The sequence below is a fragment of the Macrotis lagotis genome, chromosome X (genome assembly GCF_037893015.1).
Source record: "Macrotis lagotis isolate mMagLag1 chromosome X, bilby.v1.9.chrom.fasta, whole genome shotgun sequence".
NCBI lineage: Eukaryota > Metazoa > Chordata > Mammalia > Peramelemorphia > Peramelidae > Macrotis > Macrotis lagotis.
The window spans coordinates 546,078,816-546,095,110 of record NC_133666.1 but is presented as its reverse complement, the minus strand read 5'-3'; positions in this window follow the sequence as shown (position 1 = coordinate 546,095,110).

The following is a 16,295-nucleotide window of genomic DNA, read 5'->3' as shown; positions in this document are numbered from 1 at the left end:
TTCCTGATTGTTGCATTGATGGAATGAGTGAGTCCATCAAGGTTGATCATCACTTTCATGTTGCTGTTAGGATGTACAGTGTTTTTCTGGTTCTGCTCATCTCACTCAGCATCAGCTCATGAAAATCCTTCCAGGCTTCCCTGAATTCCCATCCCTCCTGGTTTCTAATAGAACAATAGTTTTCCATGACATACATATGCCGCAGTTTGTTAAGCCATTCCCCAATTGAAGGGCATTCACTTAATTTCCAATTCTCTGCCACCACAAACAAGGCTGCTATGAATATCTTTTGTACATATGATGTTTTTACCCTTTTTCATCATCTCTTCAAGGTAGAGACCCAGTAGTGGCATTGCTGGATCAAAGGGTATGCACATTTTTGTTGCCCTTTGTGTGTAATTCTAAAGTGCTCTCCAGAAAGGTTGGATGAGTTCACAGCTCCACCAACAATGTATAAGTGTTCCAGATTTCCCACATCCCTTCCAACATTGATCATTGCCCTTTCTGGTCATATTGGCCAGTCTGAGAGGTGTGAGGTGGTAGCTCAGAGATGCTTTAATTTTCATTTCTCTAATAAGTAATGATTTAGAGCAATTTTTCATATGTCTATGGATCGCTTTGAGTTCCTCATTTGTAAATTGCCTTTGCATATCCTTTGCCCATTTGTCAATTGAAGAATGGCTTGCTGTTTTGAAAATTTGACTCAGTTCTCTGTATATTTTAGAAATGAGTCCTTTGTCAGAAATACTAGTTGTAAAAATTGTTTCCCAATTTGCTACATTTTTTAAATCTTGCTTACAGTGGCTTTGTCTGTGCAAAAAAGCTTTTTAATTTAATGTAATCAAAATTATCCAGTTTGTTTTTAATGATGTTCTCCATCTCTTCCTTGGCCATAAATTGTTTCCTTTTCCATAGATCAGACAGGTAAACTACTCCTAGATCTATCTTCTAGTTTGCTCATAATATTGTTTTTTTACGTCTAATTCCTGTATCCATTTTGATCTTATCTTGGTATAGGGTGTTAGGTGTTGGTCCAATCTAAGTTTCTTAAATACTAACTTCCAACTTTCCCAACAGTTTTTATTTAAGAGAGAGTTTGAGAATTTAAAGTTTTTTAAAATGAATGTTAAAATTGTTTTTACATATAACAAGGGGAAAAATAAAATACTAAATATAACATATTAATGCCAAAAATAGTTCACCTCTACACCTGGTTTATACTTTTCCTCCAATGTACACAACATCAATGATGGGCACAAGAGAAACCTACAGTGAGGCACATGAAGAGGGAAACTCAACAAGTCTTGATATTCTTTGTGTCTTTAGGGAACAGCTTATACTATGCATAGATTTTGATGACTTTTGAAGTTCTCTGATTCATTATTTATCAGCATTACCTTCTTAGCCCTATAAACAATCTTATATAAATGAGGTACTGGGAAATAATGAATTGCAGCTTTTTTCCTCACTATCATATTTGTCTGAGTCAAGATAAGTCTATGAAGGAGTGCTTTCTCTCAGGTTATATCTCAAGCTGTTTTTCTATATTTTTCACATAAACGTCCCTTTTCTTCCCCCTTTCAATAAATAAAATGTTCACAAAAGTAGGAAATATCTTAAAGACATTTTTATAAGCCCATAGAAATATGCATACATATACACAAATATTGGGATAGATATTATTTGCTTTCTTTTCCTTCATATTTTATTTATTGTTCTTATACTTTGTATATTTTCTTATAGTCTATGAAAAGCAAGGATTGTTACAGACCATACATTTAAAATTTAGACTTTAATTTGTAAGCATCATCAGAAAATTGAACATTTTGAAAGCATGAGGAATGAAACTCTTTTCAGGTTTTATTATATATTTGATTCATAGGGTGGCATTCTTTTATCTCAGACCTGAATGAAAACACTCAGATTTGATTTCAGGAAATGAGGATGAAATGCTCTAGGCAGTGATGAACCCCCAAGGCTGTGTTGTGAGATATATCGGGATCCAGCTACTGAACTGACTTTTTGTATTAGAGAGAGAAAATCAATCAATGAATATTTATTATCTATTATGAGGATGGTATTGTGCTAGTCACTGGAGTTATGAAAAAATGAAATTGTCTAACCCTCAAAGAGTTTATATTTTACCCAAAGAAGCACTGATATACTTACTACCCCACCCTACTAGATCTAGTTTCCTGCCAATATTAAAAAGATTCAGTTCTAAAAAAAAGGAATATATGCCATACACATCTCACAGATTTTTTTTTTGGTAATAAATGACATATGTGATGATGCTTTGTAAACAGAAAATCACACAAATCTAATCTCTTTCTCTATCCCTTAGCATAGTGCTCCATGAATATTAAGGAATAAATGAATATATGTTGATGATAATGATCTTCTGGAATTTCAATTCCATTCTAATAAACATTATCTAATTAAAAACTTCTTTAAAATTATTTCTTTTATCTTCACCTTGATATCTATTTTGAATGTAGTTACCAGAAGAGCTCTCATCCAGAGAATGATCTGAGTCAGAAGTAGGAAGGAGACACTGCTTTGTAGACAGAGATAAGCACAACAGAATGTATTTAGATTCTATTTAGGTTCATTGCTGCTACCCTTCTAGGACTGTCAAGTTCCAAGGCAACAGCTTTTAGTAGTTAAGAGAGACAGGTCTGAACTATAAAGAACTTAGTTTATTTTTTTAATCTGATGTCTTCTCTCTATTCACATAAGTAACAAGATTTTTATAATTAAACTTTTTTTTTCTGAAAAGCAACATCCAGAAGGTGAAGGAGAAAGAAAATGAACCTGAATTGAACTATGTGACTATTCTTTTAAAGATAAGTTATATTCAGAAATGCAGAATGGGAATAAATGAGTTGGTTCCAAAATAGAGAGGAAAAAGAAAATTTGAGTTAAATATTAGTACTGAATGTGGAGTAATGATCTTGCTATGTGACCTCCACAAACTCACCAGATGATTTTAAACTTTCAGAATTGTAACCACCTTATCTATAAAAAGAAAATGATAAGAATCATTAAAGGGCAGTATGGCATAATTGAGAGAGGATGTATCTTATAATCAGGATGGCAAGTATTCAAGACCAAAACTCTAAGGAATAGTCTAGCTAATTTCAGAGAGTCTTATGACCAGGAGACTGACCAGTAGACTGACCAGTAGAGGAATTCTTTGACTATGGAAACTCATGACATCAGAAAAAAATGCAAAATGTCCTTTTGTTTCTATAACATCCACTTCTAATTCTGCAGTAAATTGACAGCTAAGTTTTTCATGCTCTACATGTTAGATCCTTATCCAAAGGACACAGAGTGAATATATTAACTCAAGGAAATGAATTATATTGATCTAGATACAGTCCTTTAAACAAAACCAAATTAAAGGGTTGCAATTAAATAGAAGGATGGTTCACAAAATCTCTTTGGAAAGAAAAATAAAGGAGTTAGCAAAGTTGTTGCTGATCATGTATCTCATCAAGAAAGATCATTTCAGGGGTTGTTTGATTAACTCATATTGAATGAATACACGAATCAAAAGAATTTATAAAGAATATACTATGCATAACCCTCTCTTCTTAGCAATGGGGAAATAAGTAGGAAATCATATCTTTGAAGAAGCTTACATTCTATTTTTTTTTTTGGCAGGAGCTTACATTCTAATGAGAGTGATAACATACAGAAGGTTTCAGTTGCAAGTCAGATAGAAAAGTCCCACAGTCCTTAGGGTTCATATGACAATGCATTTTTTAAATGACATTTTCACTGGAAAACTCATTGACACTGATATTTGGCAGTTTTTATATTAAAGATCCTGGATGGTTTCATCAGAGTCTGAGAGGAGGTGATGGTCAAGATGGTGATGGTGGTTTCACTTGCCTGATGCATGTTCCTTCTTATCTCCTATAAAGCATATTGATGCTTCAGCTACATTTGCCTGTCTGCCCTATGGTGGAAAATGGTAGGGACTCATAGACCCTTTCTTGAGAGTTGCCTTCCTGGATGAGGATCACAAGAAGTCAGGACCAAGATAATGGGGGATGGGATACTGCTGGTATCTCCCTTTTAGTGCCAGTTAGTATTTGTTGCTGGTGTTGATAAGGAAAGTGCCCCTGCCCCCCCATGCATCATCAAAGGGAAAAATCATCTACTGTTCTGATGATCTGAGAGGCATTGCTATTTGTGAGGCTCTTGGGTTCAGAGTCTTATACTGTCTTTATCTGGGATGATGATTGTTAAGGTGGTGCTGATGGTTTGACTAGCTTGGCACCCACTGCCTCTTGTCTCTCTTGTCTCTCCTATGGGATGCCCCGCTGCTTCAGCTTTGTTGGATTTCCTACCACTTATATTGCAATTTAAATGGTAAATATATCCAAATAATTAGAATTTACACATTAGCATCTATAGCTGATGATATAAAGGTAGAGAAATTCTCAATAAACATCAATAAAAATATTCAAATTAAATCAATAATAATAGATTCACAGTTTCATGAATAATTCTCTTTTTCTGTTCTCCTATATATATATATATATATATATATATGCATATATATGGAAGTGTGCATTTTATTTGGTATTTGTTAATATTAGAGGCAACCAGGAAGCATAGTGGGGAAAGAGCACTAGATTAAAAGTTAAGGCTTCCTGGATTAAAATGCCCCATTTTATTAATTATGTTGCCCTGAACAAGTTACTTAACTTTATCAGCCTCAGTTTCCTCATTCCTCATAGAGATAATAGTAGTATCTATCTCTCTATCCATCTTGGGCTTTGTGAGCCTTAAAGGAATATATAAATGCTAGCTATTAAAAGTTTTAAAAGAAAAATGTAAGTTCAAAAAGAAAATGGAAACAAATTAAATGAGCATATACTTTGATACTCATTTTTCTTCAAAGCAAAGATAAGAGTAATTGAAATCACTAAAAAATATCTTGGAAAAGATAGCTCAGGAGTAAGGCATGAAAGAGTTAAAATCTTGTCTGCTACAGAGATAGTCTTCACCTACCTTTCCTGAATGCTTACTTGAAAAAAAAGAATAAGGAGTTATTGAGCATGGTAAGCACAGAATATCATTGCAAATAAATGAATCTTAATATATGTTAATAGACAGAAAAGGACTCATTATTGATATAATTCTTGAATCAGTTCTCTGAGTATAGTCCAACTACCATTTTATGAAAGGACAAAAACATCACAAAATTGGAAAAAATAATAAAATGATATTATGAGAAAATAAATTAAAAGTTGCTGATAATAAAAATGGGAAAAAATGAAAGAAATAATATGCTAGTTGTAACAATTTTATACAAATGCTTATTCAATGTAAATAAATTATCCTAATAAGTTAAGAGAAAAAAGATGAAAATCAATAAAAAGAAAAGAAAAAGAAAAAGAAGAAAAAAGTTGTTCTGGGAAAGTAAAACAATTCCAACCCAACCTATTTAAAAAGTTACTGATGACAAAAATGGGAACTGCCTAGAGAAAATGTTACCTATTAATAGTAGCACTTTTATGCAAAAGTTTGAACAATATAAATAAGTTGCCCTAAAAAAAGACAAATAGAGTCTAAACAGGCTATCACATGTAACCTAAATAGAGAAAGATATCAACCAAGTACAATATTGGTTTAGTTTAGAATGTAAATTCATTTGTGAAATCTTTTTTTTTTTTTTTTTGCAAGGCAGTGGGGTTAAGTGGCTTGCCCAAGGCCACACAGCTAGGTAATTATTAAGTGTCTGAGGTCGGATTTGAACTCAGGTACTGCTTACTCCAGGGCCAGTGCCCTATCCACTGTTCCACCTAGCCACCCCTCATTTGTGAAATCTTACAGAGCAGAAAGGTTGAAGATTATTAGCAATATCTCCTCATAAAACAGGAACCGTGGCATATAAAATTGATTCTTTTCAAAAAACTGGAAGAGGGAATCAACTAAGCAAATTTTCATTCCAAGGTCCTTAAAGGTGAAACAGGATAGAGGATATTAAACAAAGAAAAGATGAGACAGAGTGAAGATATTTTTGTTTTTTAAAAAAAATCTTTTCATCATAAAGTACAAGGAGACTGTTGTATTTAAACTCTAACATCATAGTCCCAGATGTGTTCATATTGGTGACAGAAATGGCACTAATGAAAAGGACAGTGAGAAAAGCAGACAACTATACCCAGTCTACATGGAAGTTATCCATGCTGAAAGTGACACAGTTTTGAGGGCATTGAAAGATTGATTTTCAAACTGTCTGAAGAAAGGGAATACACCAAAGCAATAAAAAAGTCTCAGAACACTCATAACCACAACTTTTATGTCTATTTTCCCATTTATACAGTTTTTTAAAATGAAAATAAGTTTCATACACAGCAAGAAACATTTTGTCTTAAAAAAAAAAAGAAACATTTTGCCTTGAGGATATAAAAGATAACACGAAGGCTTTGCAAATAATATTCTGTAGTAAGTGACAGCCTTACCAAGACTGAATTCACTGAAGGATGCACAGAATACAAGATTCCAGTTACTATTTGTTAATCATAAAAGACCATGTAAAGTGGTACAGTAAAAGGAGGTCTTCCTCTATCTTAGTCATTAGTGTAAGTACCTTAAACTTGGGATCTTAAAAGTCAATCAATCAACAAGCATTTACTGAATTTCTATTACAAACACTATTCTGGATATTGGGGAAAATAACTATAACAAATGAAACAAACCCTGCATTGAATGAACTTCCATAAGAAAAATCTTTATTTGGTGACCCTCTGATCATTACTATCAAGCAAAACATGAAATAGGCAAAAATATACTTGCTAAAGGTGAGCATTGTCATGAAAGTATTTTAGAGCAGAGTTCATTCAGAGTAAGGATGAAAGTCTTCAAAAGTTTTTTGTCTATTTATAGATAGCATTGTGCTAACAGCATTGTCTCCTCAATAAGATCCATAATCACTCTAAAGTATTCACATTGGGAGCAGAGGGGAGTGAATGAAAAAAAGTTTTATTGTCTGACAAATGAATACTTATTTATTCATATTTACCTAAAGAAATATATATATGGAAGGGCGGCTAGGTGGCACAGTAGGGGTGACTAGGTGGCTCAGTGGATAGAGCACTGACCCTGGAGTCAGGAGTACCTGAGTTCAAATCCGACCTCAGACACTTAATAATTACCTAGCTGTGTGGCCTTGGGCAAGCCATTTAATCCCATTGTCTTGCAAAAAAATAAAAATAAAAAAAAGAAACATATATGGGTTTGTTCCTATATAAAATCTATCTTAAAAATGGGTGTCTGTTTCAGGAAGCATCTTACAGAAATCTGCATTTTCCTAAAGATCCTTCTTCTCCTGTTTAAATCAAGACTAAACTGATTTGGGCTCATTCTCTATTAGCAGTATCTGTCCAAGATCAATTTATCTTTCAGTCTATCATCTATCTATCTATCTATCTATCTATTTATAACTGAGGATGATGGTGATGATGATGTCTGACCTTTATTCTTAAAGAAGACCATGACATCAGGAAGCTCAAAATAAGCAAGTAAATTGGATTTGAATGAGGGGATGCTATGCTAAGTTGCCAGCATCACCTTCTCCTCCAGGGTCAACTGGGTCCTGTGGTCAGATATAAATAAGGACAATTGGAGATTGCCCTGGCTGTGAGGCAATCTGGGTTAAGTGACTTGTCCAAAGTCACAAGTGTCAGGATAAATTTATATCTAGATTTACACACATACACACATATGCATGAATAGTTTCATTTTTGTAATTACATGCTTATATGCATAAATCATGTATAGGTTATCGATATAAATGTATTTAATTAATTGAAATCCATTCCTGTAATAAAAGACAAAAAAGTCATAAAGGGGATTAGAGGGAAAAAATAAATTTGCCAGCCAAATGGAAAAATAGGGCATTCCAAAAGAACAACAACTTAAAATATAAACTTATTTATAAAATATTTTGGAAAAGACTTATGAGTAGTATTTGTATCTCATGTGTGTAACACAGAAGCTGACAAAAATAAGTGCTTAATAAATGCTTGTTGGTGGATTTATTTCTTGATATATAAATCAAATAAAATAGCAAAGTAAAATCATTTTGGAGAGAAACCCAATTAAGTGAAGCTCTATTGAAAACATTTAAGAATGTAACTGAAAGGAGAAAAAAGCAAAAATAGAAAAAGATCAGGAAACATTTTTATAACCAACCTTTCTGACCATCAAAGATTCTACTATCATCACCTCAGAAGTACTTATTAAAGAGGTTGAAATGGTACTAAGGAAAACAAAGAAGCAAAAGCAGCTGAGTTTATCTAAGTATTTATAAAGGAGAGATGTGCTGGAAGAAACACAATTTTGAGATCTTTGAGGGTTCAGATATTTTTTGGAATGACAAGAAGATAGTAAATATGTGAAAAGAATCTTAGACTTTTTTTATAAACACCTCCCAAGAGGCAAAAGAGGGAAAATCAATAATTATTGCCCTTTATACCTGTTTCTCAACTATATAAAATTATTACCAGACTAGATAAAGATACCCAGGGCATTGTTCATAAGGATATTGGTATACCAGCCAGGCTTACAGAACTAATATAACTCGGTGGTTTTTATTTTTACTATTTTATAGCAGTGACAGATTTACAGTGTATAATATTATTGTTTTTGTTTATTTAAAAAAATGAAAAGTGTTTTATTCACCAGAAGAAAACATCCCCTTAACGGCTTTCTACCCACAAGAGATCCCGCCTTCATACACAAATATTTTTTAGGTATCCTAATCAGAAATGCTAGATAATATTAATATAATAGTTCTCTCTTAGCTAATGCTTTAACATTGACAAAGCGTTATACATTTGATCTCTGGTTACTAACTTTGGGAAAGGCATAAAACATGGACATGTATATGTAATAATATATAATGTATATGTGTATATGTAATATATATATGTATACATGTATTCAGTGAAGATATTTACAACTGTAATAAATGAGGTCCACTGAAGTAGAAGTTCAAGATATCTCTATAGGAAATTTAGAAATGATAACAACAATAGCTAGCATTTATGTAACACTCTAAAATTACCCAAGTTCTCATTTATGGGTTTTCTCATTTGATAGGGAGAACCTTTCCACTTTTCTGATGGTAGCATGCTGTTTGCATGAAGTCCTTGAACAGTATACAATCTCTTAGAAGAGTTTTTTTTTTAATTAAAAGTTTTACAGGGGCAGCTAGGTGATGCAATGGATAGAACACTGACCCAAGAGTCCAACCTCGGACACTAATTTGTGTGTGTGATTCTGGGCAAGTCACATAAACCTGATTACCTACATTTAAAAAAAAAAATCTTTATTTATTACAAGCAACTGGGTGGAAAACCTATAGAGCTTATGTAAGGCAGCTAGGTGGTGCTGAGGACAGATATTTTGGAATCAAGAAAACTTCAGTTCAAATACTGCCTCAAATATTTATTAGCTATGTGACCTTGAACAAGTTTCTTAACCTTTGTCTTTCTCACTTTTCTCATCTGTAAAATGGAAAAAATAAGAACACCTCTCTTCTAGGGTTATTGTGAGTTTCAAAAGGAATAATTTTTGTAAAGCACTTTGAAAACCCTAAAGCCTATTTAAATGTTTGTCATTGTTGCTTCTATTATTACATGGTATCAGATTATTATATTTAGAATCAGATTATTATATTTAGTTATTAGAAAGATCCTTTAATGACCCGCTCCCTTTTTGCCCCTGAAAAAAAAGGCTCATCATTTTAATACCAAAATTCTACTAGGTTGTACGATTGTGGGTCATGGAACATTACATTCTCCAAAGAATTAAAAATGATTATTCCTCATAAGGTGCCAGAAAGGCATATGGTGGGTCTGTGCAGTCTGCAACATATAACAAATGAGGAACTTCAAATTAGAGCCAGAATAAAGGATGTCATTTAAAAAATGGATGAGCTATCTTCAAAATGTCAGGAGAAAGCAAGGAAGAATCCCTACCCCCCCAAAAAACATACACCAGGAGTTTGAATAAACCCTTATGTTGAATTTATGGGAAACCATAGACAAGAATCATATGAGGAGAGCAGCTATAGATGAATGGTTTGGAATCTATATTCCTGGAGAGAGCTTTCATATCAATATCACAGAGTCATCTAAGTGGAATATTGAATAGGAGGTTTATATTATAACCTGACTCATAAAGATGTTCTAGATGAATATAGCACAGGCAAAATCACCCCCCCTCAAAATATAACTATATAACCATAACCTTATAGTTAATGTTCTGTCTCCCAATATCACCACCATAAATGGGTTCCACTATTCATTTGAAATCATTTAGCACATCACAAATACTTAATAATCGATGGATTGATTGATCATTTAAAATGATAAAAAAAGAACTTAAAGTGATTGAAACAGTAGTAATGGAAAAATGAGAAATGGATTTACTGGGAAGCATGAATTACCCTGTTGATCTTAAAGGCAGAGAAAAAATGTCATAAATCACCTTGAACTTCATTTCCCCTTTTACAAAATGAAGGATTGGTTGTCAAAAACTGGAATGCTTTGTTTGGGTTTATGCAGATGGAAAAAATAATGGCATATCTAATTTAAAGAAGCAGGGTTCCTCTATAGTTATCCTTCCCTCCAGTTGTAAGAAAATTCAAAAGTCACTGAAAGGGAAAAAGACAGTGGGGAAAAGTGATTTGAAGTCAAAAGAAAGTTGTATTTTTCTGCAATACTGGATCATTTCTCCTTTGAAGTCCTTGTCTAATGATACATTGTGGATTAAAGTTGGTCCCAGGACTTTGGGGAATGGAATTAAGCTTTTATTTGGCACCTACTATAAGCTAGTTGCATTGCTAGGATTTTACAAATACTCCCTTTGCACCTTGCAACAATTCTGCATGATAAATATTGTTGTTCTCATTTTACAGGTGAGACAAACAGAAGGTTCAATGACATTTCCAGGGTCATTCTAAGGCAGGATTTGCCCTTGGGTCTTCTTAATTGTAGATCCAACACTTTATCCATTGTAGTACCTTACCGCCTTTGAAGACTATGCCGGTGAAGTTCAAGCTTTGGTAGATTTGAAGGACTTTATGAATGTCACCTGAGGATCAACTTAGCTTAGTTTGAATGAATACTATCTACTGATGTAAAGAGGGCTGTTATCTGCTTCAGTGGAGGGATTACCCACAAGAATGAAATTACAGATCCTTAAAAATTGGCCTTAAGTAATGTGCTTATTACTGGATTCTTTCCAAGAAACCATCATGAAAACCTAGTTTGGCAACTCCTGTGCCACCTGCCAGATACATGAGAGTCAGATCCTTCCTTTCCTCTTAGGAAGATATAAATAATATACCCCACTTTATTTAGTCCCCCTCCTCTCTCCCACCAAAAGATCATCCTTTTTTGCCTTTCTCCTAGATTTTCTCCTTAACCCTAGGCAAAAAGTGTGATTGTGTTTTTAAATTTCCTGACAATGAAGCAGAGAATATTTTTTTTCTAAATTCCTCACCAGAAATAATGTATAAAACAGAACTCTCAGTTTTCTTTAAATTTTTTTCATGGAAAAAAATCAGAATGGAATTTATATAATGATAGATAGCAAACCCACATACCACTGGGAGCCTAGAAATACAAGCAGGTGTTAATAAATTTCCAAGAAACATTAATCTGTTTCCTCAAATACATCCTGCTGTTCATTTAAATGGAATGATGCTCTATAAATTTGCTAGTTCAGTCACACTCAGAACTATCATATTATAATATATAACACCTCCAATGATCAAAAGTAAAGTAATTTTGGAAATCTAATTTATTTTTTCATCATTTATGTTTTTTATTTACCTTTTGTTTTTTGATTTTAATCAAGTTTGAGTTTTGTCTTTTGACATTTTATGTTGGAATGGATGTTTGAAACATTTCCAGGGAATATTACAATTTTTTGGGAAAGCAGGGGATATTTCTACTATAAACCAAGTTAATAAAAAATGAAGAAAATATTTGTATTTTATTGAAGTAATTAAGAGAAATTATCAATTCATATTTCTTGGTGTTGTGTAATAAATGAAATTCACCATAATTCTGAGAATCCTTCTAATTTTGAATTAATTCTAAATGGGCAAGCAAACCTTTTGGGACTTCACAACCATTTCTACAGTTGTACTTCATGTCAGATCAACAAGAATTTATTTAGTACCTACTTTGTGCCAGATACTTTGCTAAGCACTGATACTAATGATGCTTCTGAACATCGTTTAAAAAACATCCTTTCTTGAAAAGAGGTATTTTGGTTCTGGTCAAATTGACAGAAGCCAAATTCAAAGAATTAAGGACAGCTGCAAAGTTAATGCAACTAAGGAAGATTTCTTAGGGAAACTATTGGAAATCCTTAGGAAAGTAGACAAGCTAAGAGGGAAAGTCAGGATAGCTGCCAAGAGCATTACAACTGGTTTGCCAGAGTGGTTTTGTGAAAAAGAGAAAATAATTAGGGACAGTTGGAAGGTGATTACACTGGGCTGAATCAGAAGCCAGAAGGGAATTAAGACCAGAGTTTAAAAAAGGTACATGTTGGGAAAAGGGTAAGGGAAGAGTTAGGATGTTGCTAGGGAGGGATTAAAAAGTGGGTAACACATAGACTACACACATAATCTGAGAGGTCAATTTATTGTCTTTAAGTAGTTTCTATAAGGTAAATAATAGGATGAGAGTATAGGCAGGTTTTCAATAAGTTTTTGCTCGACCTCAACAATGAAATAGGAATAGGTGGTCTTCAAGTAGTTTTTTTTTTTGAAAAATGGGTTGGGAGTAGGTGCATTAACTCAAAAGACTTAATGATTTCTTCAGGCTAGAGAAAGGGATTTATTATTGTGTTAATCAGAGTTTGTCTTGTACCCAGGGAACAGGGATTTACTGAGTCCAGGTCAGGAGACAAGATACTTCACTGAAGTTCTTTGACTTCATCAATAAGGTAAACCAGGAATTGTGCTAAGAGCTTTGCAAATGTTATTTCATTCAATCCTGCTATCAATCTTGAGGGGCAGATAGTGTTATTAATCCCAATTTTACAGTTTAAGAAACTGAGACAGACAAAGGTTAAGTGACTTTCTCTAAATTATACAATGTCAGACTTGAGCTCTGCTAGCTGAGCTAGCTCTCTACCCACTGGTCTTCTTTTACGTACCTTAGAGATCATCTTGTCTACCCTCTTCATTTTAGGAATTAAAAAATGTGGTGACCCAGAGAGGTTAGTATTTGCCTAAGGCCATGTAACTAGTACTGGCATAGCTAGGTTGGAATTGAGATTCTTTCACAATGACACTCCTCCAATGGAATCATGCTGTTCCCTGATCCTTGACATGGATTATATTTTAAAGCAACTTTAGAATTAGAAATGACCTTTGAAAATTCACAGTTAGTATGTCACAGATTTCAAATTATATCATAAAACTAAAATGTCTTCATTTAGAAGACAATGATATTGAGATTCAGAAAAAAGAAATATTTTGCCTAAGGTCTAATAAGGGGCAACACTGACTGATCTACTGATTTGTGTCCAGTTCAGTTTTTTCCCCCCCTAAATAACACGTTTCTTCTGAATGCAACAAACAACAAATAACTGCAATCTGCCATCAGCCATGACAGCTTCCCTTTATGAAGATAGCTTTGTATATTGACTAGAGTATTGAGATTTCAAACCCTAAGACTGAAACCATCCTTGAACACCAACTTGCAGTGTGACCACAGGCAAATAAATCACTTAACCTTGTCAAGTCTCAGTTTCCTTTTGTAGAAAAAAGGAATAACAATTGCTGTAGCATCTGGCCTTAAGATTGTTGTAAGATTCCATTGAATAATATTTATAAAGTGTTTTTTAAACCTTAAAAGTGTTACCAAAATGTCAGCTATTATTACCATTCAGTGACATTCCTGGAATAACAAATGAGAAATGAACTTTCCACCAAAATTCAGAAATAAACACTTATTAGCTATATATACCGAAGGAGTTATAAACCACAGTCCTGAGGTAATTCTCCTCATTCAGTGTGTCTGGCCAGGACTGTTTACTCATTCCAGTCAGTGAAAATGCCAGCATGCTTCATCCGTAGGTTCATTAAACTACACCTTAATTGTAAAGCAAGCCACCACAATGCATTTTTTATTTCCCCGGAGGCTGGGGCTTTGATTTCTTCTCCTGACCAGTTTGCCCTATTGTCATAATACTTAGCAATACTACCATGACCTTCTCTGAAGTTGTGTCCTGCCACTAATGAGCACACAAATACAATTTTAGGGATTACAAAGGTGAAGAGGTTCACAAAGGTAAGCTCCCATCAGTTCAAACATAGAGCTAAACCAATGCCTTCTAAATGACACATGGGAAAAATTCCCATTTAAAGCCTTCCCGAAGAGAAGCACTTTGGCCAGTCTAATTGATAAAATAGCAAAGAGTAAGAGGAAACTGGCACATGGTGGAAAATCAAGCTTCTCATATTCCTTCAAGTACTTTTAAAGAAAAGTGTGAAGAAAGGTGACTTTGTAATCAATGGGGCAATTTGAAATTCTCAGGTGGGTGCTTTAATGTGTTCTGACCTACAGCAGCCAAATAAAAGTCATCATCAGTGTCCACAGTTGTGGAAAGAGTTTGAAGGTTTATTTTTGGGTTCTGTCACTAATGAATACTCAGGTATTTGAGAATACAGATATGAAAGGCTATGGTGTCTTACAATTCAAAACATATCAAAATTCCATGCTCCATACAGAAGTTCTTACAGATATGTTGTAGTAATCATAAACTTGCATGCAGTTCCTTGGAGAATCTGTTTTGCCAACTGAAAAAGGAGAGTTGTATTCCTTAAAAATATTTCCAGAATCCCTAAAACCTTGTATTTTTAAGTTTATAGGAAATAGTGAAACTGAAAACAATGTTTCCTATAGAGAAAGTAAGAAATTGTGAGTTAGACTTAGCATTTCATTTGAAGTTGGTTAGAACTTTATTAGAGCTGTTTTTGCACTATTTAGAAGCATGAGGCATGATGACCAGTCTTATAATAAGAGAAATCTAGATGGAAATCCTGACTCTGGTATATACTGTTTGTATAACCATGAGCTTAGTCAGTCTCCAAGACTCCAACTGCAGATGGCTTCTCTATTTGCATGGGTTGGAGAAGTTCTTTCCCTGGGGATCCCTTAGAGAGATGAAATACCTGGTTTGAATTTTCCCTTCTTCTATGTCCCTAATCTCATTTAAAATTAAAAATTGCTGAACCCTAGCTTAGCATAGTTCCTGGTATATTATGGAGGCTATATAAAAGCTAGCTATCATTATTATTATAAAATACTTGCAATGTGTTTATTTTTCATTTTTATTTTAAAAATACATTTCCATTCCTTTATTTGCTTGTTACATTGCCATAATTTCCTCTAACAACTGATAGGTGTTCGGTACATTGAAATAATCTGTAAATATGAGCAATGTACAATACTTAAGGACTTCCCAACTCTGCAAAGGTTAGATTGAAGGCGTCTTCTCATATTTTATTTTTTGAGCCATGCTTTTTCTTTATCATTTTGCATTATTCTCTACTGATTTTCATTTTGTGATTAAACTTTCCATTTATATAGCTCTAATCATTATGGATATTGCTTCATTAGCTGTGTTGATTATATATGTTATTTCCTTAGGTAAGCTTACTTCACTCAAATTCAATTCATGAAGATCCTACATTTCCTATAATCTAGTAATATTTTGTTATATTTCTGTAGCACAACTAGTTTAGTCATTTCCCAATTGATGGCCATTTACTTTATTTCCAATTTTTCATTATCACAAAAAATTCTACTATAAATATTTTTGTATTATTTGTAATTGTATTACATTGATTTATGTTAACAATATTCCCCTTGGGATAGAATCTAGGAAGAAAATCTCTGGGTTAAAGGGTATGAATGTTTTAGCCAATTCATTTGAAAAATTGCAAATTGTGTTCCAAAATGTTATACTGATTCTCAGCTCCACCAACAATGCAGTAGGTGTTGCTTTCTTTGCCCCAATATCATTTATTCATATCTTTTTTCATTTTTAATAATTTGAAGGATGTGAGGTATAACTTCTGGGTTTTTTTCCCATCTCTCTTATTATTAATGAACATTCTCATGTAGTTGTTAATAGTTTGAAAATTTTTTTGAAAACAAATGACTTTTAGTTTTATACATGTATGTATAAGTATGTATAATTTTTTGGATATCATGGATTATCAGAAAAATTGGCTGCAA